We start from the raw sequence: 7320 nt of genomic DNA, 5'->3' as shown, positions 1-7320 counted from the left end.
CAACCATCTTTGATTAACGAGCTAGTCAAGTAGAGGCATACTAGTGACATTATGTTTGTCTATGTATTCACACATGTATTATGTTTCCGGTTAATACAATTCTAGCATGAATAATAAACATTTATCATGATATGAGGAAATAAATAATAACTTTATTATTGCCTCTAGGGCATATTTCCTTCACTATTTAGGATGAATAAGAAGAATCTCGTTCATGTCTCCATGCCAACACACTAGGATTGCTGAAATCACCATTTGTTAATGCCACTACTACCACCTCCGTAACTAAAATAAGGCATTTTACCCAAAAAGGCTTTCACCCTGCTTTATATATAAAGCAAACCGCTCAAGCATCCAACAAGGTTCACACACACACACACACACACAAGGTCCACGAACACAGCAAGTATCAAATGGGGTTAATGTTGAGGGCACAGCTCAACAAGCCCTGAAATCAAAACACAAACACAAGCACAGCAGCCCGAAACAGCAGGCCTAACCGGGCTCCGGAGGAGGGGGCGGCAACGGGAGTGCCACGCGGAAGGCCATCGAGCGAAGATCGGCGAGGAGGGTGTTGATGGCGTCCCGGTCCTATGGGCGGCAAACCACACATTTTAAAGATCACGTCACTCGCATGTCGAAGAGGCACTTTGTGAAGAACAAGCTTGTTGCGGATGGTCCAAAGCGTCCAAGCAAGGACCCCAACGCACAACCATCTAATATGGCAGTGGCGGGGGGCGCCGGCGTGGATCTCGGGAAGAAGGTCCGGGAAGTTGGTGTTGCACCACTGTCCATCGACCATCTCGCGAAAGCAAGAACACAGAAACTGGCCGTGGAGCGGGAGAAGAAGATGTGATTAGCATCCTCCACCGTGCCACAAAGGGGGCACATCCTGTCTCCTGGGCCATTACGCTTAAGGACCTCTACCCCAGAGGGTAGGCGTCCCCGAATCCACTGCCACAAGAAGATCCTGATCTTCAAAGGAAGGCGGATGTCCAAATCAGGCTAAAGGGTTCAGGGGCCGACGAAGGAGCGATGGACGAGTATAAGGACTTAGTAGAGAAGCGGCCGGTGGACTCCAGTCGCCAAGAGATGGAGTCAGGGGCGCCCTCGACGTCCATTGACAGAAGAGCGATGTCCTGGAGGAGGGAGTCGTAGGCGGCCACCTCGAGGGGGCCGAGGGACGCCGGAAAGCGAGACGCCCTAAGTCAATAAGGGCCATCTCGACAGAGACCCGAGAGTCAACCGCTATGGAGAATAGTTTCGGGAATCGCACGGCGAGGGGGGAGTCCCCCACCCAACAATCGAACCAGAACAGGGTCGAGGACCCAGAGCCAACCGAAATGGACGTGTCGATGCGGAGCACAGGCAGTAGCTAGATCACAGCCTGCCAGAACTGGGAGCCGCCAGAACGCTGGCAGAAAGCAAGGGGTTGGCCCGGAAGGTACTTATTCCTGATGATGGTTAGCCAGAGTCCTCCCTCCCCATTGGCGATTCGCCAGAGCCATCGGGTCAGGAGAGCAATGTTCATGCGCTAGACGACAAGATCCCAAGACCTCCCTGGTCCTTGGGTTTGCAAATGTCGGGCCAGCTCACTATATGGTATTTCTGCTTCTCGCCCTCGCCTGCCCAAAGAAACCTAGACTGGTACTTGACGATCTCCTGATGGAGAGTCTCATGGAGGCTGTAGAAGCCATGAGGAACCAGAGGAGGCTGGATAGCGAGGAGTTGATGAGGATCACCCTAGCCGCCTTCGAGAGCCACCTTCCTTCCATGGGAGAAGAAACAAAAAGCTCTCACCCAACTCGGGAAACAGCTGCTCCTGAGCTCCACGTACGACCAAATGGCACTGATGCCCATGTCCTTGAGGTCCTTCATGGTGAGCAGCGGAAATACCTCCTCATCCACCTTGTGGATTTCGAACAACTTCTGATAATGGAAATAACTTACATTGCGACTGCACCAATCATTTGACCTGCGATAGCCAAGTACTAAATACTATGAACATGCATGTCTCTTTTTCGTGCCAAAAACAGTATATGTTTAGTAACCAGCCTGATACAATCCTACATCAATAGCTTTACTTTGTTCTAACTTTCCATAGAATAATATCTGAAATGAACTTTAGACCCCGTGTAATCTCAATAAGTATATAGATTTCATCATTTTCTAGAACTACATCTTAGAAATTTAAGTTTATATTGATAGGTTGGTAATGTTACAATCTTGCTGAATACAGTGTGCAAGGAACGTCAGGGCCTGGGAAAGATTATTTAGCAGTTTGGCGAGCTGCCATATTGGCTCATACCATATTCCAGCCCAGCTCGAAGTACTAGCCTACCAAAGGTTGACCAGATAAAGAAATTAGTTTCAATGACCTTCCCAGCATGAATTTCCCAACAGATTTGACCAGCAAATGCCTCAGCAGCAAGTCGAATTACCTCTCTTATTAACACAATTAGGGCCAGTTTTTTTGGTGGTTTCCAGAATAAGCTGCAATAAGCTGCCCCCTACCTAGCTTATTCTAGAAGCTGAACCAAACTTATTTTTTTAGAAGCCTAGTAGTTAAGACTTGACTAGTAGGCTTTTAAAAAGAAAATTTTGGTTGGGCTTCTAGAATAAGCTGGGTAGGGGGCAGCTTATTCTGGAAGCCCAAAAAAGCTAGCAAAAGAACTGGCCCTTAGAGTCGCATTGGAGTAGAGTGTATGTGCACCATTATAGGCAAGACTAACAAGGAAAGTACTTGACATCGCTTAGTTTAAACTTTTTTAAACTACTATGTGAACAAGACCCACAGATAAAGATGACTTCCTAGTCTTCTGAGCAATTTTGTGTCGAAAGTTGTCTAACAACATGATGAACATTATGATCCACAATATTTCCTATTAACAGCAGCATTGTAGCTGTGATGTTCAGCTAACAACACAACCTATTTAAAACACAGGACAAGGAAATAGCACCAAAAGAAAGTGACAATGCAATCGTCCAAAGTGTATCACCACCTCCTGCTGTTCAGAACCACTGGTAATACAGAGACAACACTTGTACAGCCAACAGAAAATACATTTAAACTTTGAATAACTAGTCTAAGAGAAATCAGCCGCAGCCCCAAAACGAACCACCATTGCTCCAAACTTAAAAACACGCATACATCAGAGGAAGGAGGACCGAATTCAAGCAGACATACCATGCCCCCTGCTCCATAGCATGAATAAGACATCACTTGTGCAACGATTGTAGCTCTTCATATAGCGGCACATATGGAAAATATGGCAGCTTGCCTTTTTCAAGATTGCATATCACTTTGACTTGTCGACGATCCATATCACAGCACACGAATGTGATATCCTGGCCCACAATGAAGAAGATCAAGTTAAATTCCAGATGAATTGCAATCCAATTAAATTCCTCTTCAAGGTCTTCTATGTGTCGCCCTCCAAACACATGCGAAGTTTCAACTCTATGCTTCAGTATCCATTCTTTGCTGTCATAGTCTTTAAGAACATAAACTAGCAGTTGAACAACATCATCATAGCACATGAATGTGATATCCTGGCCCACAGTGAAGAAGATCAAGTTACATTCCGGATGAATTGCAATCCAATTAAATTCCTCATCAAGGTCTTCTATGTGTCGCCCTCCAAACACATGCGAAGTTTCAACGCTATGCTTCAGTATCCATTCTTTGCTGTCATAGTCTTTAAGAACATAAACTAGCAGTTGAACAACATCATCATCATTGCCATCTGTGTCAAAACCAGCATAATGCAGGCAGCCCTCTGACTGCTGAATAAAACCAACATCCAAACCATCAGGAACACGAAAGTTAGTCCTTGCTCCCCCTCCTCCTTGTCCACAACGGTCAGAACCATCAACAGTGACGCAGAAATGCAGATAACCATTAAGATAGATAGTTGACCGATCAAGGCGATCAGTAGTGACTTCAATATTGCCGCTCCATCTCTTCTCCTTATGAATCCAACTCCCGGCTTCAGATGAATAGACATGCACTCCGGTAAGACAGAAGTCATGTTGGTCCTCCACCTCCACAGCCGGCAACAAAAACACATGGAAATAGAGGGACACGGCTGGATCAAAACACAAGCTTATAGTAGACACCTCACCGGAAGAGCCGGAATGCGTTGGCGACTTCCCTCGTGTTCATTGCATCAGAGGAAGAGGCAGCATTTTTCGCAAAAAAATAAATAAATAAAGAGGAAGAGGCAGCATGCCAGTAGCCTGTTTAACAACTGATTAATGTAATTGCGTTTGTATCCTAAGCTGCAGTTAAAGTATTACCAAATACCATGCATATATAGCTTAAATTTCTTTCAATATGAAAACTGATTTGAACTACATGAGCCAGAATGAAAATAATTGTGGCACCTCTCGTAGTACACAAACGGTCAACCTGCGGCATCACCACTGCCTTAGCCCCCGATAAGTAAAATCTACCAAAAACCTACAGACAAATTACAGTCTAGAGAGGGATGACCTTGCACATACCTCAACCAAAATCACATGTGCAAACGCCAGCCAGATTAATATGGTCGTTGAGGAGAAACATGCTAATGGAGAAAGCCACAGAAAAATCTGAAAGCGAAATCAAGCACCAACTTAACAGTTTGTAAAACTGGGAACAGGCAATAGGAGGAAAAATAGAGAAACCACAAACATCATAGCGATGTTGTACTTCGACGGCCGTGCACAGAGCAGCACATCCTCGGCGCCCTTCTCCTTGCCGCCGCCAAACAATAGCCAGTGGTGAAGCGCCGGCCGGCGTTACCTCTCTCACGGTGCCGCGGATCCGCATAGTAAAAGACAAAGAATAGTAAAATTGCTGCAGGGACGCAAATTAAAATTGCAATACATATCTGTTAGTATGCAAAATGTTTAAAACTAAGGTTGTACCTTATAATGCATTACAGCTAATAGTTCTAGAACCATTTATACAGTGGAATATTCCTCTTTGCATGTAGAAACTGCAATTTCATTAGGCTGTGGACCCATGTTTGGAGGTATAAATAAGGAAACCATTTATTGGCAGATTAAAGACCTTTCAATACTAATTTTAATCATGCACGGATTCATTTTGGTACCTCTTGATGGTTTGACTGAACTCAGGCTTGGTGTGGCTGGTTCAAGCATGCAACAACTCGATCTACTTGTGCTCTTCTGGTACTGAACAGAAGAATCATCTAAGCATGATGCATAGTCTATAGGAAGCATTTGACAGGAATATCATGTCCAAAAAATGCATGTTTCCACACCTTTCTTTGAGACATGACATAAAAGTGTGCAATAAGCACTGACCTCAAGGAAAGAAACCAAAAAAAAAAAAACTTACATAGTAAATCGAAATCACCTAACAAGCTTTGGCACAGGATAAACTGTACTGCAGACAGCAGGTATTATAGCCGTTGTATATGGATTTTATGGGCAAAAGTAAATAGATATTATTTGTTCCACGACTGTCTTCATGTATGCCTTTTGTGCGAAATGATCTCAAGATAAATGGATTGGAAGAAGAAAATGATAAGCCTACCTCGAATTTGTACATATGTGCTTTTTTTCTTTGCTGGTTCCTCAATGCAGTACTCGTCTGTGCCTACAAAATAACTGTAGACCTGTAAAATGCAAGTGAATTGCACACGAGTCAAAATCGTTTTATGTAAACAAACATTATAGGAGCCAATGGTTCAAAAAAACGGAAGCAAATTTTTGGCTGATAGATTTTGCACAAACAAAATTGGTGGAACAATAAAACAACTTAAGAACAATTGAGGCCAAGAATGGTTGCAACGGAACATTCATTCAAAATCTGCAGCATGTGTCATACATCTTATCGTTAAAATACTATGTATTATGGGCACAAATTAAATCAAAGTATCTTTACTTTCAGAGCAAAAAATGACATATTTATAATCCAAGCACAAGCTCGACCATAACATACACAAGACAAGCCTGCATAATTATTAGGACAAAATTAGTAGATGGAAAACATTCGACGCGCTATTCAACCTGGCGGTATCTAACCAAAAATTCACACATCCCACTGAGCATTCCATAGAACAGCAGCTGCGAATCCACTAAATGCACAACTCACTCTTTTTTAAATCTTTTAAGCATCTCCAGCCATCCAAACCCTACCTTTCAAGGCCACAATTCAACATCTACAAAGTAGTGAAATAGACTAGAATAATTTTGTCAACTAATAGGGTTTCCCCATGTGCTTCTTTTGTTCTTTTCTTCTTTAATGTCGGCCTATTCATAACCATGGACTATGTGTGTTGCAGATGAATTCATCGGCCTACTCAGAGAAACGAGAAGATAACAACACTTTCCGGAGGTACGTCATGTGCTGATGACGGAAAAGTAAGTTTTCACTATGAATGTTCTAACTGTACCAATTGCTTGACCTGGGCCAGCTAACAACTAAAAAATGTTTATATGATAGCTGATGTGAGGCTATGACAAATGTGATGTAAACGTTATTATAGCTCTAGCTAATTAATTTGTGCTATGTAGATCTGCCATCGACCGTCACTCATGAGGAAGGTGCAGGGCTGTCGGAGTGTCCCGAATTGGAAGTTTGGCAGTGTCGGTGACCTTTGTCCCTCATCAATCTTCGTTGTATGTATGAAACGACCTTCGTTGTTCAGAGCCTTTGGTGGTAACCAACTCTTGTCATGGTTTGACTACCTGCTTGTGCGGGCATGGTCATCACTTGTGTGGCTTCTCACGTTAAGATGGTGCACGCATGTAGCTACTAGGATCGTGGAAAGTGGCGGCGACGACATAGGATGACTTCAATTTGGTGGTGCTTCTCGAGTACGTAATCTCAAGTTTCGACGTGAAAACCCAGGTCTGACCCTAGTGGGCTATACCAGGCAATGGCAGTGTTTTTGGGTCGATTATTTGTTGAATGCATTGCTCAAAGTTGCTTGGACTTGATCTTCAGGGTGAAAACCTAGGACGTGGACTTCGAAGGTCAAAATCCAGCGATGTGGCCTATGATTGCTGTTCCCTTCTTGGAGGTGTTGCTGCTGGAAAACGTTTACAATTGTCCTTGTGTTGTCCAAAAGATGGCTGGTGTTGATGGTTGTTGCTTTAGTTCGTCAATCATTGTTTTGATAGCTTCGAGCTTTTTCCCCTCCGCCTAGGCATAGCTACGTTCTTGTATAACTTTGCTCTTTGTCAGCCCGATTCTTTGTGTGTGTGTTGTGTGTGTGTGTGTATTGCTGGTTGTGTGCATCCTAGTCATACAGAGGTGGGGTGTGTTCATTGTGTTTATATCCTCCTGTTGCTTCTTTTTGAGTC

The 7320-nt window shown here is 43.7% G+C and overlaps 1 protein-coding gene across 7 annotated transcripts in view; it reads right to left on the bottom strand.

Moving 5' to 3' along the window:
- Positions 1-3009: 3009 nt before the first annotated feature.
- Positions 3010-7320, bottom strand: part of LOC119331325 (F-box protein At5g07610-like) — an 8310-nt gene continuing 3999 nt past the window's right edge. The window contains exons 3-4 of one of the 7 annotated variants that reach the window (XR_005160451.1): positions 4676-5627; positions 3010-4593 (exon numbers count right to left, since the gene is read on the bottom strand). The gene's annotated coding sequence lies outside the window, so the exon portion shown is untranslated. Of the gene's footprint in view, positions 5628-7320 lie in introns of all 7 variants that reach the window. The other 6 variants (XR_005160453.1, XR_005160452.1, XR_005160454.1 and 3 more) reach the window with 6 other exon arrangements.

The sequence above is a fragment of the Triticum dicoccoides genome, chromosome 7A (genome assembly GCF_002162155.2).
Source record: "Triticum dicoccoides isolate Atlit2015 ecotype Zavitan chromosome 7A, WEW_v2.0, whole genome shotgun sequence".
NCBI lineage: Eukaryota > Viridiplantae > Streptophyta > Magnoliopsida > Poales > Poaceae > Triticum > Triticum dicoccoides.
Note: the sequence above shows the minus strand (reverse complement) of the source record. Positions and strands in the feature narration are given on the sequence as shown.